Source organism: Panulirus ornatus, chromosome 22 (genome assembly GCF_036320965.1).
Source record: "Panulirus ornatus isolate Po-2019 chromosome 22, ASM3632096v1, whole genome shotgun sequence".
Lineage (NCBI taxonomy): Eukaryota > Metazoa > Arthropoda > Malacostraca > Decapoda > Palinuridae > Panulirus > Panulirus ornatus.
In genome coordinates, this window is record NC_092245.1 from 14,220,904 (window position 1) to 14,238,403 (window position 17,500).

Sequence of the window (17,500 nt, forward strand, 5' to 3'; positions counted from 1 at the left end):
CCTGTTCCCTTCTGCCGTATCATGTCCCCCGCTGATGTATCCTGCTCCTCTCTGGAAAAGCGCTTCCAGATGGCACGTACGTGTGTATGCACACACACACACACACACACACACACACACACACACACACACACACATTAGCAGAGCCTTTCCGTGCTGGAGAACACGGCTGGCGTAACGCCCGGGGTCGGCGATGCAGGTGTGTTTTTGCTTAGCCAAAGAAGGGCAGTCCCAAAGTGGCATTTACATGAAAAATGGGGTCATCCGGAGAATCCAGGGCATTTCCTGAATGCCCCGGACCATAGTTTGTTTCCATATAGATTCGCAAGTGTCAGTGTGGTTGCTGGATGTATTTCCCAAATGCACGCTTAGAGCTGAAATATTCTTTGGCTATCTACCAACGTATTTTCCCCCCCTTTCCTCCCCCCTTCCTCCCCACCTCCCCGTTTCCCCCCCTCTCTCTCTCTCTCTCTCTCTCTCTCTCTCTCTCTCTCTCTCTCTCTCTCTCTCTCTCTCTCGGAACAATTGTTTCCAGTAGTATAACACAAGGTAAAAAAAAAATAAAGAAAACTAGATCTTGAAAACGCACTCACGCACGCACTCGTCTTGTTTTCCTTGTGCATATTTTATTTATAATTCTTATCATGTCATTTCACTCTTTTTTTTCAGTTCATTCCGGTAATTTTCCTTTTGGAGAAAAAAGAAAATAAGGAGAATTAATCGTACACTTTTACATGCATATGAAGCTTATTAAAATCATCCCAGGGAAGTAAAAGATTATGCAGCACTGCTTAGGGAAAAAATTGAAAGCTAGATCGCAATTGGGAGGCATTGTAGAATTTCGCCTTTTCATTGATTTCTGTCAATAGACCGCTTGTTCGGTGTGAAAATGTAACAACTGGTTCGAAGTAGTTTACACATTAATTGCACTACATCATCGTTGCTTCTTAAGACTTGAAATATATATATATATATATATATATATATATATATATATATATATATATATATATATATGTGGGTGGGTTGTGCCATTCCTCATCTGCTTCCTTGCGCTACTGCACTAACGTGGGAGACGGCATTTAAGTATAATAAATGAATAAATGAATAAATTATATATATCATGCTTTTCCATGAGGAAACCCGAGTTTTTGAAGCAATTCCCATCAGTAACGTGGAGATAATTATGACCATCTAATCTTAAGCAAGTCATTTGACAATGGTCGTTACCGGCAGAGTCATAGTATCATTCCGTCGCTGTAATAGAATTTTCTTTTTTCTTCACAAGCGGACCAACTCACCTGGTGATGACTGAACGGCTTTTTCTCTTCTGCTACTTGATCATCATCTTTTTCTTCTTCTACTTCTTGTATCCTCTAGTCACATTCCGCTAGTACGCTCATCTTCAGGCCAAAAGTGTTGGGAAAAAGAGACATGTCGTTGCTGGGTGATGTCCCTCAGTGCCAATCCAGTAATAGCCATCGGCTGGTGGCAGACATACGCGCTGTGAATGAGATAAAAATTCTCCTGATCTAATTTGCGTTAATAACACGGGTTATTATGGCCTCTTAAACTAAAGCAGTGTCATTAGGAAAGGTCGTCATTACTAGGTTAATGTGCTAATGTACAATTCCACTGATGGTACATAAAGCTGCTGTACATGTGATGAAAATGACATTTTTTTTTGCTCGTCTAATTTGCACTAATAACGTGGCGTTGTTCTTGTCCTCCTCTTCAGCGAAAACCAATTAGAAAAAAAGGGGGATGGAGGGGGTTTGGGGGTTGGTTGGAGGGTGGTTGTGGTGGCATGCGTCTTCGAATTACCAAATGGTTCTCAGAATCCATGATAGAAGTCACAGTGGGAAAGCCCATCCGGGACTTACCCAGTGTCATGTACAATAACGTTTAATTGGGTCTAATGATTGCTCATGACGACTAACGACACCTAATTGTCTTGGCGCCCCGCTGGGAAGCTAACTAAGGCGGTGAGCCCTTGATGTCTGCGACCGTCGTAAGATGGAGTCGTTGACGATGGACGTCACGTGGGGGACCTAATTCATATTAAAGTGTGATACAGGCTTGAGGGAATGCCAGCCATTACAAAGGAAAGGATTCGAGAGAGCAACACACACACACACACACACTTCTTTTTTTATATATACACCACCACCCCATCTCACTCCTCATTACCAGGTGTTTGTCCAAGCAGTATTGTGTCTTTCGCGCTCAACTACTACCAAGTCTTCTCTCCAGATAATTCATTCTTTCCGAAATATGGTTGATTGCATGGAAGTCTGAGAGCAGCTGAGTGATGGGGGGAAATTCGGTCAGTAACGCCAACGAGGCGAACTTCTTCTCCTCGTCCTCGTCCTCCATTGTACACTGTGCAGTTATGCATACTTGGCATGCCGTGTGGTTTCCTATAATGTCCTTGTATTAAGTAATACTCATAACTCGCATACTCGACAGAGCGCAAGAAACATTTTTGTAATCGTCAGTCTTTTTTTTTTGTTTCCTCTCTCTCTCTCTCTCTCTCTCTCTCTCTCTCTCTCTCTCTCTCTCTCTCTCTCTCTCTCTCTCTGTCTCTCTCTCTCTCTCTCTCTCTCTCTCTCTCTCTCTCTCTCTCTCTCTCTCTCTCTCTCTCGTGTCCAGCCAGCCCTCTCCCTCTCTCCCATCTTCGACATTTCATCGCAGGGTCTTCACATTTATTGAGAGGTAGTTGTCTCGTTTTTATCAACATGCAGAAGACTCGCCCTCCTCCTCCTCCTCCTCCTCCTCTACTACCTCCTCCTCCTCCTCTACTACCTCCTCCTCTTCTACGTCTTCCTCCTTCCTCTACCTCCTCCTCTTCTACGTCCTCCTCTTCTACCTCCTCCTCCTCTACCTCCTTCTCTTCTACCTCCTCCTCCTCCTCTACTACCTCCTCCTCTTCTACGTCTTCCTCCTTCCTCTACCTCCTCCTCTTCTACGTCCTCCTCTTCTACCTCCTCCTCCTCCTCCACTACCTCCTTCTCTTCTACCTCCTCCTCCTCCTCTACTACCTCCTCCTCTTCTGCCTCCTCCTCCACCTCTACTACCTCCTCCTCCTCCTCATTTTTTTGTGTGTGTAACCTTATCTCAGTGGATGGTCTAGTCTACTCTGGTCAGCGATTCTGTGCTGGGGGAATGATGAACAGATTATTGATGAGGGGGGGGGGCACACACATCGCGCTCTGAATGAGCGAGTGCACTATCAGGTTGCAGGGCGATGGAGGGGGGTGAGGGGAGGCTGGCCTTGCAAGAATTGTCGATTGTTTGATGGAGAACCACAGTATAGCACATTAAGGGAAGGTGTTGTGGGGAGGAGGAGGAGGAGGAGGAAGGTGGTGGTGTCTTGTCTTTGTTGGGGGTGGTGGGGAAGGTGGTGTCTTGTGTTTGGGGGGGGGGTGGGTGTCTTTGGTGGGGGGGTGGTGGTGTGGAAGGGAATTTAAAGATTCACAACGAAGAATGTCTGTTTCTGATGGTCTCGTTGCATATCGCCGGGTGCATATCTGAAAACGTATATTTCTGTCTGACGTGTTGTAGAAATTTAATTTAATTTTTTTTTTCATTCTGGGTGAAATTTTTACCTAGGCGGAGTGCTGAGCGGTCATCATTACTGGCACACTTTTTGGCGTTTAAACTGGGTTTTTTTTTTATTATTATTTCTCTGTGTGTAACAGGGTGATTGGAATCTGGTCGTTTATAAATACTGCAGTGACGGGATATGATGTAGTTCCTGATTTCAGAGAGAAATTTTTATATCTCATTCGACGAGCTTGATTTAGGTCGTGTTTTAGAAATTTGAATTAGATATTTGCCAAAATTCAGCGTGAACTTTAATGATTGGATTCCTCCGTTATTTGTTTAATGATCCAGAATTTGTATAATGGTTCAGAATTCGTTTAATGCTTTAGAATTTGTTTTTTAAGCATCATGATTGTTATACTTCATAATTATTATTATGCTTCAGAGTTTATGTAATGCTTAATATTTTTTCTATAGAGTTTTGGAATATTTATGATGCTTCAGGATTTGTATAATGGCTGTGAATTTCCAGAGGTTCTAAAGAATTTTACTTAATTGCAAAACGAAAAAAGGAGATCATAAATTCTCAGAGTCCTTTTCATATCATGAAGGAAATTTCTTCAAAAAATCCACAAACAATTCTTTGCGATATATGGATTCCCACACCACAAACAACCCCACCCAACCCCCTCCAAAGGATGATTGTTTAGTTGTTTAAGCTTCGATCCTATCATTAGCCAGGGGCATTAAAGGCCGTCGCGTGTCATGTTGTTAGATCCACAGACTGGAATATTTCTAACGCTTTCCTCGGGTGTCCAGGATGATTATTCAAAGAAAATATACACCTTCATTCTGCATGTGGCCAAGCCTCCCGAGATGAATAAGAGGATGTATGATATAAATATACACCTTCATTCAGCATGTGGCCAAGTCTCCCGAGATGAATAAGAGGATGTATAACATAAATGAAATTACAAGTTACCAGAATTCATACACAGATGTGCACTTAATGATTTTTTTGTATACTTCAGGCTACTAGAATTCATACGTAGATGTGTACATATTTTTTGTATGCTTAGATATAAACATTTTACATCACCCGTAGATATATTCAACTTAGCGTGGTGAAATACAAAATGAAAAATAAAAGAGGAATGACGACAGTTTTCGGAGGAACTGTGGACATTTTGGAACCCAAAGTGTAAATAAAGAGGCTAAATAAAACCGACTTCAGAATGTCTTTGAAGACAGTAATTGTTAAATAAACACAGGATTTAGCCACATCTCCAGAAATACCGAAAACGTTTAACAGTGTAGCTTGACTTACAAATGAAAGAAGTAAAAGTCAGATGTAGCAGACACACATGTGACTCCCACCTTGAAAAAAAAAAAAATATGGTACCTCTTTTCCCACCCATATGTACCATGGTCCTATGAAAAAAAAAAAAGAGAATCTTGAACGACCAGTAATTAAAAGAAGCTTCTGGTCCCTACTGATTATACCGACCACACACACACACACACACACACACACACACACACACACACACACACACACACATCCCATTCAGCAACTCTCCAACTCACGTCCGACCGTGTTAAGATGAGGGTGGAGGGTGGTGGTGGGGGAGGCGGGAGGAGGCCGCATTTAACCTGCTTATGCAAATGATCTATATCTAAATGGAAATCATAAAGGGAAGTTCGGAGGGACTCCGAGGACATTTCCTACACAAACTGGTCTTCAGAAATTTGGTCAGAGTCAGCGTCGTGTTGTACTATCAGGCGGGGTTGGTGATGTCACCTGGTAGTGGTTAGATGGAATGGCTTCTTAAGATATAGCTTGTGCTGTGTGTGTACATTATGGTGGAGGAGATATAGGAAATGTAGTTAACGTATTCTTCATTAGCAGCAGCAGTAGCTTATGAATGTGGGAAATTACGTGAAAATACAAGAATGAGCTTCCACTAATATATATATATATATATATATATATATATATATGTATAAACTTTTTTTCTTTCATACTATTCGCCATTTCCCGCATCAGCGAGGTAGCGTTGAGAACAGAGAACTGGGCCTTTGAGGGAATATCCTCACCTGGCCCCCTTCTCTGTTCCCTCTTTTGGAAAATTAAAAAAAAAAAGCGAGAGGAGAGGATATATATATATATATATATATATATATATATATATATATATATATATATATATATATATATATATATATAGCGTATTGTATCACTAAAGATGGCGAAGGAAAATGAACGCAGCTCCTGGGTAATTGAGAGGTCGATGGGAATCGGTTTTATCGACCAAGTCCGTCGTGCCAGATCGATAGGTGTAATTCCAGCGCTAGTAAGAGAGCCCCCGTGTGTTCGCTGGCCGCTTGCACACTCACACACACACACACACACACACACACACACACACACACACACACACACTGCTAGGCCACATGGCTGTGGTAACCCGTGAGGTATGTAAGCTCTGCGAAAAGAAGAAAAGAGAAAAGAAAAAAAAAAAGAGATGTAGGAAAGATGACCTTGACCTTTAGCGCTCTCTCTCTCTCTCTCTCTCTCTCTCTCTCTCTCTCTCTCTCTCTCTCTCTCTCTCTCTCTCTCTCTCTCATTTATCACATTCTCTCTCTCTTTCTCTCCCCATTCATCACATTCCCATGTTTGCGCTGACGATATTACTCATGTTTCTCATTTATCTGTATTGGAATTAATGCCTCTCCCTTCAGTAACAACATATATATGTATATATATATATATATATGTATATATATATATATATATATATATATATATATATATATATATATATATATATATCGAAAACCAGTTGTAGTTGTAGAACTGATCCACAGTCTCTTGCATGTTGCGTGATAACAAGAAAAAAATATATATATTCATGACGCCAAAAAAAGGTCCAGATTTCGAAGTTCAGAATCAAGATTAGCATAACTTTCGTCCATCATGTGAGATATGTCAGTCGTGTGTCAAATTACAGTTATACCTTCGTATCAGATCCATAAGTTAATCCTATTTTTTTCTTTTTTTTTTTTTTTTGCTAATTTCGTTCGCATCAGGTTCATAAGTTAACCTTAATTTTGCTAATTTCATTCCCAGGCTTTTTTTTTTTCGTGTGTGTGTGTGTGTGTGTGTGTGTGTGTGTATCATGGCCGCTAAATATTTTTTCCTCTAGTAATGAATTACTGATTTGTTTCAATGTACGATTTTCTTTGACGCGGAATTACATTGGTTACCAGTTCATTCTTGGTACTGATGCTGCTGAGTTCATCAGAATATGTGTTGACCAAGCTTTCTCAAATCTTTTTGTATTCGTGAAGCTTTCTAAGACTTCCTTTGCGTTTACTAAGCTTTCTAAAATTTCCTTTGTATTTTTCAAGCTTTCTAAAACCTCCTGTGTATTCATCAAGCTTTCTGAAACCTCATTTGTATTCATCAAGCTTTGTAAAATTTCCTTTGCGTTGTTCATCAAGCGTTGTAAAAACTCCTTTGTGTTCTTGAACCTTCCTAAAACTTCCTCTGTATTCATCAAGCTTTTTAAAACCTCCTTTGTCTTCATCAAGTTTTCTAATTCTTCCCAGAGTGTGACTGTTGTATGCCAATTTACAGTTTTTCTCCCTTCAGGAAAATTTTTGTGCTTGCTGAAATTTATCCATTAACTCATGCCCTGCAGTTCCTGCTCCTGAATTCATCACAATATATTCATTAGCTTTCAAAAAAAAAAAAAAATAAAGATATATTCCTGAGGATGGCTCATTGTTGTAACTCGCCATACATTTTCTTTTTTTTCCATTTTAACCAAAATTTGGCTTGTAAAAAAAAATTTCCCCCTCTCTCCTCTCCTATTCATGTTTCCTAAATTCATCATCGTACATTCATCAGGCTTATCAAAATTTCCCTTAAGTATGGCTGCCTGTTGCATTCCAATAGATATCCATATATCTTTATACCTTCACTGGTATGTATATATATATATATATATATATATATATATATATATATATATATATATATATATATATATATATTGAGTATAATGATCCTTCTTCCATCTCTCATGTTTCCCTGAAAAAAACCCTACCATACACTCTCATCACGTTTTCTGAAATTTCGCTTATAGTGCGGTCGACCGTTATATATCAATACACATTCCATTTTCTTTTTTTTTCTTTTCCTTTTTTTTTATTTTTTTTTTTGTTTTACCTTGACTGAAATTGGTTGGTTAAAATGTACCGTATCCATCTACCTGTTTTCCCCCAGCGCGTTAAATTATTCCCCCTATCTCTATCCCCTCTGAATTATCGTTATTGATAAATGCAATGCGTTTATTACTTCCGAATCTCACTCACCCCTAGTGTAATTTTGAGCCAGATTCATCAGGTTTGGGATTAGTTAGGATTCTTTTTTTTTTCTTTTAATATCATGGCATTCCCTCCCGGAGAGAATTCCTTCTTTCCACCCATTCCCCGTTCCCTTTTCCTTGGCTGGGTAGAAGAGGGGAAAGTATGGCAAATGCGACACAGTGATCTGGGTTCCTGGTGTTCCATAGATCATTGTAAGCTGTTTTTGAAAATGCCGATGTCTTATGGGTCCCGGGTTTCGCATTGTCTTTCTCTCTCTCTCTCTTCCTGTGTTCGATCAGACAAAAAACTGGAGGATTCTTCTTAGAATATGAAGTTCCTCAATTTTATAACATCGGAAAAATATTTCTGCAGTTGAAAGTATAAAAAAAAAAAAAAAAAAAAAAAAAAAAAATATATATATATATATATATATATATATACACACACACGTAACTGCGTCTAAATGTAAGAATTCTCATATATTCAACCTTAAGAAATTTCAATGTTGTTCCCTTTACACTGTCTATTTTCATTTTATTTAGTTCCACGCCAGGCTCCTACAGATGCCTCGTATGTTCCATTAGAAATCTTCTTTCACTGTGTTTTTTTTTCTCCATGTCATAAGGGAATGGTATTTTGAAAATTTTCATTTAGACATTCATTAAATACTCATACGAAGCTATTTAATTTTTGAAGCTTCCATATCGATTAAAAACAAAAAAGAAATATATATATATATATATATATATATATATATATATATATATATATATATATATATATATATATATATATATATATATGTCCGTGCATTTCTTTTCCTTGGTGATATTAATTTCCTTTACTGATTTTATACTTTGAGTGTGAATAATTTTTTTTTCTAATACGCATCATGGTGTACAAATTCTAGAATGGAACATTATCTCACACATAACGAAGGAAAATATCATTAAACAGTAATATAATACAAAATGAATTTCATAATAATTTAAGCAAATTTTGGATTACCTATTTATGAATATAATTGATACTATAATTAGACAGTGATGTGAATTACTTCAACGGTAAACATCACACTTCTCTTAATATTTTTTACAAGACTATTAAATGAAATAATGTAATAATTGTTGAATATTCAAATATGGAATTTAGAATTTATTCCCTTGTAAAATGTTGACAATACTGAAATTGATTAATGATAATAATGTTATTTATTATTATTATTGATATTATTATTATTATCATTATTATCATTATTATCAATAATAATAATGATAATGATGATAATAATAATAGTAATAATAATGATGATGATGATAATGATTTTGATCATAATAATAATAATAATAATAATGATGATAATAATAATAATAATAATAATAATAATAATAATAATAATGGCAGTAGTTGTAGAAGTAGTAGTAGTATACTTGGGAAGATGAGAGAAAAATAACTGTATGTATCTTGCGTGTTGTAGAAGGCGACTGAGAGGGGTTAGAAATCCTTCTCTCCTGTATTATCACTATATCATCCCTCAGAGGTAAAAGGCGACCAGACATAGAAGGGAAACAATAATAAAAAATTAATTGTAATGATAGTAATGGTGATAATGATGATAATAACGATAGTATTGCTACTACTACAACTGCAGCTAATAATAATTATAGTAATGATAATAGTGATAATGATAACGATAAGAACAATGATGATAATGATAACAATGATAAGAATGATAAAGATAATAACAACAACAACAATAATAATAATAATAATATTAATGATAATAGTAATGATAATGATAATTATAATAATAATTATGATAGTAATAATGATAATAGTAATAATAATAATAATAAAAATAATGATAGTAATGATAATATTAATAATAACAATAATAATAATAATAATAATAATGATGATAATAATGATAAGAATAATAATGATAATAGTAATAGTAATAATGATAATGACACTAATGATTATAATAAATATAACGAGACACTAATCCTTCTTCGCCCAGTCTCCATGATTCACATTTTGAATACTTCCACCACGAAGTTATCGTTCGTGCAATTGTTATAGGAATTGTTATCATGCGAACCAGAACGCCGTGTTGTTATTTTTACAGGACACATTTCTTATCATCTGGAGAGGGAGAGGGAGGTAGGGAGGCGAGGGAGGGCCCTTGGTTGCCCACCGTGGAATAGGTGGAATTTGACAAAACAGTAAATCAGAAATACCTCATTAACGCGTATTGTTCCTCACTCTATGTTTGTCTGAACAAGGAGAATGCTGAATTACACCCACGCACACACACACACACACACACAACTTGAGGACCTCTTTACTGGGGAGGTGCTGCAGTGTCGTTTCAAGTGCTTTTCGCGCAGGAGCAGAGACGTAACGGGAGTTCTTTTGAAGCGTGCCTGTAACTAGCGAGGTTGTAACCCATTTACGTCTATCGACGATGGTAATTGAGAACCTCACCGTAGATGGCGTCTCGACTTGCGATACGACCACTTACAGACGCTGTCCAGTGGTGTGTATATATATATATATATATATATATATGTATATATATATATATATATATATATATATATATATATATATATATATATATATATATATATATATATATGTATTCTGGGGTAATTATAAATTGATTGAATAAATAGATTTAAGTGCATGATTTTGATTCAGTCGTTGACAAAAAAATCGAGAAAGTCGAATCCCCCCAAAAATTGTGTCGTGTATTTAACCATGACTACTTGGCCGGCAACGAGCGAGTCTTCGTATCTGGCGCGAGTGGTAGAGTGACGCTCATCTTTCATTGAAAGAAGGAGAATTAGAAGGAAGAAGGAAGAAAAAAAAAAGGGTGGTCTGGGGGGGATTAAACTCGGCCACCGTCTTCAAGAATGGACGGCCGGCGTCCGTGGTATGTACCATCGCGGAACTCGAGGAGTTGCCTGTACGTGATTAAGGCCCCAGATGTTCTCTCCCTCAGTGTACAGTTGACACACTGTCCGATGTTTGGGGGTGGGTCGGGGTTGTTCGGGGTTCATGAAGGCGAGCGAGGTTAGGTGGGGAGAGGAGTGGGGGCAGGATAGGTAATAGGTAATAGGGGATAGGTAAGGTAAAGGCCCATTCTCTCTCTCTCTCTCTCTCTCTCTCTCTCTCTCTCTCTCTCTCTCTCTCTCTCTCTCTCTCTGTGGTTCTCGTCGTCGGCCGGGGATGGCCTCTGCAGTGGGTGGTGCTTAAGGCCTTATTATACACACCATCAGATAATCCACTTGAGTTCCTGGAACTGACTTTGGATGGGGGGAGGGTAATGAAATTGAGGTACCGACGCGTTACAGTGGCTACCTGTATATAGTGGTATTTCTCCAAGCCACCGGCCCACCTCTCCCTCCCTCCCTCCTGTTCCTCATCGCGCTTGTGTTTTTGTGGGGAAGGATCCATCAAACCCCCCCCCCCCCCCCCCCCCTCAGTATTTGCTTATCCGGTGGCCGATTGTGAAAGTCGAGTTTCTGGCAGTAATGCGTCTGAACTCGACCCTCAGAAATATTCCAACTTCTCTGTCTTGTCTTGTCCAGCGATAGCGAGATGTTGCGTCGGTAAATCGATAGACAGACAGGTAGTTAGATAGGCTTCATATAGGTGGACAGAATACCCATAGCCTGTCTATATATATATATATATATATATATATATATATATATATATATATATATATATATATATATATAGTCTGTCTACAGATAGACATCACTAGGAAGGCATCAACATAGTTGAATTGACAGAGAGACAGAATGGTTGGAGTTGATTGATGTAGATCGGTTTCATCTTTAATTACTCCCGGTCTCAATGAAATTTTAAATCGGCTCCAGTAATGAATAAGCATCAAACATTTTCCTTTAATTACTTTAATGTTACGAAATTAGAATAATAGTAATATACGAAATAAAGTCATGATGACAAGCATAATATTTTTGACAATAACAATTATGATAATAACAAAAGTAATAATGATGATAATGGTAAAGACGATAATGATAACAATTATAGAAATAGCAGTAACAGTATTAATGATATCGATTATGTTGATAATTATGATAATTATGATTATGATAGAATGATAATAATAATAAAATGATGATAATGATATGGTAATGATGATAAAGTTGATAATGATTATGATTATGATAAAATGATAACAATGATATGGTAATGATGATAAAGTTGATAATAATTATGATGATATTATAATTTGAATCAGTTGCCCTACATGATGGACAATGAGAAAATTATTAGGTGACCTGGTAATTGTTATCATGATAATTATATCTGGTACCTAATATGGTGAATATTGAGAAAATTATTTAGTAACGTACTAATTATTATGTATATTTATAATAATGTATATTTATAATATGTATATTTAGAAAATTATTTACTATCCTAGTAATTATTATAATAATCATAATTAAGAAAATTATTTGGTAACAATAATACAAGTGTAGTAATAGAAATTTTAAAATGATAATGATGACAAGAAGGATATCTATTATGATCAAAATAACTAGAAATACAAAAAAGTTACAGCTCACAAGCAGTTATTTCTTAATTTCATATTGATTATTTTGATTGTATTTAACACAAATGACAAAGATTTGATGTAGTGAAGTAGTTCTTAAGATTACAGATATTGTTAAAAGAAAAGAATTAATGAGATGATAATGATAATGATAATAGTGATAATAATAATAATAATAATAATAATAATAATAAATGTAATAAGTATGATAATAATGAAAGCAATAATAATGCAAAAGAAGGAATACATGCAAACAGCATAATAATTATAACTATTACTAATACTAATAATAATGATAATGAAAATAGTTATAGTGATAATGATGATGAAAATAATTGCCTACATGATCTTATGGTACGATATAAATAATTACTGTATTCATAAAAATTATCCTGATAAAGACAGTAATTAGGAAGTATTATAATATCACTACTACGACTATTACTACTACCAATGATAATGACAGTAATGATGATAACAACAACGTCTTAAAAATGCGATCAGAGGTAACGTGTGAATGGTCCTTGGGTAATTCGCGAGTGGTAAGGAACATGTAAAAAAAAAAATAGCATCCATTCATAAGAATGACACAATAGCTGCACTAAGTTTGGGGGACATAACGGGCCAAGCGCCGTGGTCGGAATGAGTAAAACTAACGTCTAATGGCCGGCTAGAAAGAACCTTACCGGCATATTCCAAAATCTCTTGTGCCGATAAGAACAGGGTGTTTATAGCACTCCCTTGTCACGGAAGCTTCTCAGCCATTAAAGGCGTTTTTTCCATCGGGCGTGGCCAGCAAAATCGTAGCTTTAGAATCAGTACCTTCCATTGTTCACACGTACGTGTGTCTGTGTGGATGTGTGAGTGTGTGTGTGTGGGTGTTTACATCCATGTATCGTGACGTGTTCTGCTTTATCGCCAGTGGTTAAGGGAGGAGAAAATAGTGGCGAATACGTCATCTCTTCGGGAAAGTATTATTAAGTGTCGATAATGGTTGCACCTGCCCCGGGGCCTTGTTCATCAGCTGGGCGTTGTGGCTGGCACGAGATGTTTCGAAGTGTGTGTTTGTGTGTGTGTGTTTGACCCCCACGGGTTCTTCCTCCCCCCACGGCCCATACACACCTGCACTAAATCATTACCTTGATAACGTGGTTCCATTTAAGCCCACACCACCACCCACCGTCCACCAAAAACAACGCCCATGTTCCGTGTGGCCATCCACTCCCATGATAACTTTATTTACCGGGGTATATAAAGCTTTCGCCGCTTGTCCACTAAACGTGAAAGGTATATTCTCCTCCTCCTCCTCCTCTCCCTCCTTCTTCTCCTTCTTCTCCTTCTTCTTCTTCTTCTTCCCTTCCCATCCCATCCCCCCCCTCCCCATCCCCCTCCCCATCGCCCCCCCACACCCCACCCCCCAACCCACATCCCTCCATAACGATTACGACACGTGAAATACGAGGAATGCAAGAACCATCGCAAGACGGCCCGAAAGAGGCAATATTCAAAGAGTAATTATTATTAACATAAAGGCCGGGTAAGCCCCACCCCTCTGTAGGGGATACCTTCCTTCCACAGCCTGCCTGCCTGGGCGCCATCTTGGGCCCTGGTGCTGTACAGTGCTCGCCTAATCGGAGTTGTGCGATAATACGGGAAATCAGGTCTGCAACGCGCCCCTCCCGTGTGATTTCGGTGTCCGGTGCATCAACCCGTTGCGATGGGTGCTCTGTGAGCGTGTGTGAGGCCGTGTGAGGCCGTATTTCACCGACTGAGGAAGACATGGCCGTCGAGGACGCTGGCAAAGGTGAGATTCTCTGTAATGGCGGTCTGGTCGGGGCCCCGGTGCAACCGAACGCTCTCGTCTCGCATTTTCGAGCCGTTCCCCCGTCTGTTGGGGGGCCTCTGTGTGTGCGTGTGTGTGTGTCTGTGTGACTGGGGGCATATTTTACGTGTCATGAGATGTGTGCATGACGTCAGGACAGCGTGGAGGGTCTGGGAATGTGAGAGAACAGTGCTAATATCCTATTTATCGTTCGTCCCCCTCGAGCCCTGTATTATTTCGCTGTTATCTCGACGTGTGATGCAAAATGGTGTGCGCCATGCGTGATGTTCTCCTTAAATGTTCTGTCTGTCTGTCTGTTTTTTTTTTTTTGGCACCTGGACGACCTCTTAACAGAAGTCCTATTGATAAAGTCCCGTTGATTGATGTGAGGGTGTGATAAATTGGCTTTCGCAAGGCAGTAACACACGTTCCGATAAGACACCGGGGGGTTTTATGGACGCCTGGAAACGAGTGTAGAGATAGGGTCATGCAAGGAGGCGTCTCTTTGATTGAAAGATCCGTCTATATGTAAAGAGAATGTTTGGCGATTGCATGGGCGCCATCGTTACCTGACACCTATATCTCGGAGCGTTTAAGCCCGGGTTTACAAGTTAATAAGCACAAGCGGTGTTTCCATTATTAGCGATCTATAACTCTGGCATGTAATCGCCCGGGTTTCCAGATCTGAAGACGATCTGTTGAATTTATAATGCGTCGGTAGATTGGGCTATCTCTCCCTCTCCCTCCCTCCCTCTCTCTCTCTCTCTCGCCGCGTCCGCGCGCCCATTGCCGCTCTTCCCGGCTTTATTCCGCGCCGAACACCGCCGGTACGATGTCTTTACGGGGTTTTCCAACACCGCAGCGTTGACGTTGGTGGAACCGTGTACACTCCCCGTCCGCTCGCGGGCGGAAAAAATACCTTAAATCTTAATAATCAAAGGTTTACTGGCCTGCTTTTAGCTCCTCCGTTCCTCTAAGCGGACAGCGGGCGAGTAAACTGTGCGTGGGGCGATCGGTTCCAGCGCTCCCTCGTAAGAATGTGACTCTCTCTCCCTCACTCTCCCTCTCCCTCCCTCCTTCCTCTACCAAGGTCCTCCGGTAATGTATGCTCGGCGTATTTTATCACCCCTTACAAAATATGATCGCGGGTAAGGGTAACCCCCCCAGGGACGTGTGAAGAAGGGGTACATGTATGTATGGATGTATGTATGTACGTATGTGTGTGTGTGTGTGTGTATGGGTGTGTCTATATGTGTGGAATGCGTGTGTGTGTGTCTGTCGGGACGCCGGTGAGCGTCCCCGTCGGGCGACCGATCGCTACCACCCCCCCGAAATGATAATGCCGACTGAAGATACTCGACCTCTGCCGCGATCACTCGCTGTGGGTTAATATTATTTTTTTTCTCCTCAAAAAATCGCTTCTCTCCCCTACCCTCCCCCTCTCCCCTCTCCCCTTTTTTTTTTATCCTCCATGTTACAAATTCAAAACTCAGCCTTCAGACATTTCAGTGACTCGCATTTCACTCAGCGGCGCTCTCTGTAATGCCTGGAATGTCTTCAGATGCATGGGACGCGGTGTCTTACACTCACACAATGATCGCCCAAAGCCGCTTCTCTTTATTGTCTGATACGCCAATGTGTTTGAAATGATTTCCATATCTCGTTGAGGTAAAGGAACCCCCCCCCCTTTTTTTTCAAAGCATATATCCTTCTCACAGTAGGAAGGTATAGGGCGTTACAGCGATAGATATAGGTAAGAGATGCGTTCGGTGTAATATATATATATATATATATATATATATATATATATATATATATATATGTGTGTGTGTGAACGTAGCGCTGCGATAACAGTATTTTACAGTGTCGAATGTCTTAACTTGAAGTATTATTTTTTTTTTTGAAGGAAACAACATCTTCATTTAGAAGATCCATATATATATATATATATATATATATATATATATATATATGTATATATTTCTAATTTTGGTCGCCGCAAAACGGCAGGAATTTCAGATGGTCACTGGACCTGTTTAGAAAAATTTCCTGACCGCCGCTGGTTCGCATCCCGCCGTTTTCTAGGTATGGAAGTTTTATCTCCCAGTCGGGTGACCGTTTCTAGTACACTTGAGTTCTGAATGTGTGAGAGGCTGTACTATGATTCCTAGATAGTGCGCTCGTTTCCGTTACACCCTGTTCTAGAGACGGAAGATCCTTATGTCGAGGATGTAGCGCAAGAAACCATTTCATCTGGTCGATACGGAAGGCGGGATGACGTAGATTAGCGCTAGATACCACGACGACTTGTTCTAGGTACGGAGTGCTCTATCTAGTTCCTAGATGGTGCTATACCTCCATAATACTGAGTATACTATGTACGGCCGAATCTCTCGAAGCTCCATCATTAAATTCTGACCGACACGTACGTACAGGGGTTCCCGCGTGTGTGTGTGTGTGGGTGGGTAGGTGTGTGTGTGTGTGGCGGCGGAGGGAGGTGTTGTGGCTGCTGCTGCTGCTGCATCTCCTCGCTTGATTTTGTCCTCAGATCGGGCGTCACTCTGGGAAGAAGCATAGCTCCTTGGCGCCACTCCAGGTGAACCAGCTAGTCACCTAACACCACCACGGGTGAAGAAGAACCACCACAACCACCTGGTCACCTAGCTTAGCCCCGGCAATAGTTGTGGCCTCTATCGTGGCCATAATCAAAGTGTTTTGGAGGATAGCATGAACAATTACCGGAGCATTTCGTTGTCAAATATCTCACGCGATGAAAGCGTTTGGAATCCCCTTATCTTCTCCATTGGGGAAGAGTTCAATTATCGTAGGATTTCGGAAGATAACAGGTAATCGACGAAAAGGATTATTGAGATTTTTTTTCGTTATTTCTTTTTTTTTTTTTTTTTTTGAAGCCCCCTATTTGTGTTGCCAATTTGTTACTGTTCACGTGTAAATCGGGCTTAAAAACACATGAGTGCAGATATGCTAAAGGAAAGGGAGTTTGGGGAGAAAAAAAAACCGGGAATTATTAACAAGTTCTATTAATGACTCGATTAATTATCAGGATAAGTAAAAATATCTACGTCAGGATTTTGACATAGACTTTTGATTTGAAAATCAGAGTTTAGAATTATATGATCCAATCTTCATTTGTTATTACT

General features: G+C 39.4%; 2 long non-coding RNA genes across 2 annotated transcripts in view; one reads left to right on the forward strand and one right to left on the reverse strand.

Moving 5' to 3' along the window:
* The window catches only part of LOC139756568 (uncharacterized), a 512,804-nt gene that overhangs the window by 320,091 nt on the left and 175,213 nt on the right, over positions 1-17,500 (forward strand). The window lies entirely within an intron of this gene.
* LOC139756566 (uncharacterized) overlaps positions 1-17,500 on the reverse strand; it is a 155,426-nt gene that overhangs the window by 18,328 nt on the left and 119,598 nt on the right. The window contains exon 4 of the long non-coding RNA XR_011714382.1: positions 1,302-1,504. This is a non-coding gene — a long non-coding RNA (uncharacterized lncRNA). The remainder of the gene's footprint in view (positions 1-1,301; positions 1,505-17,500) is intronic.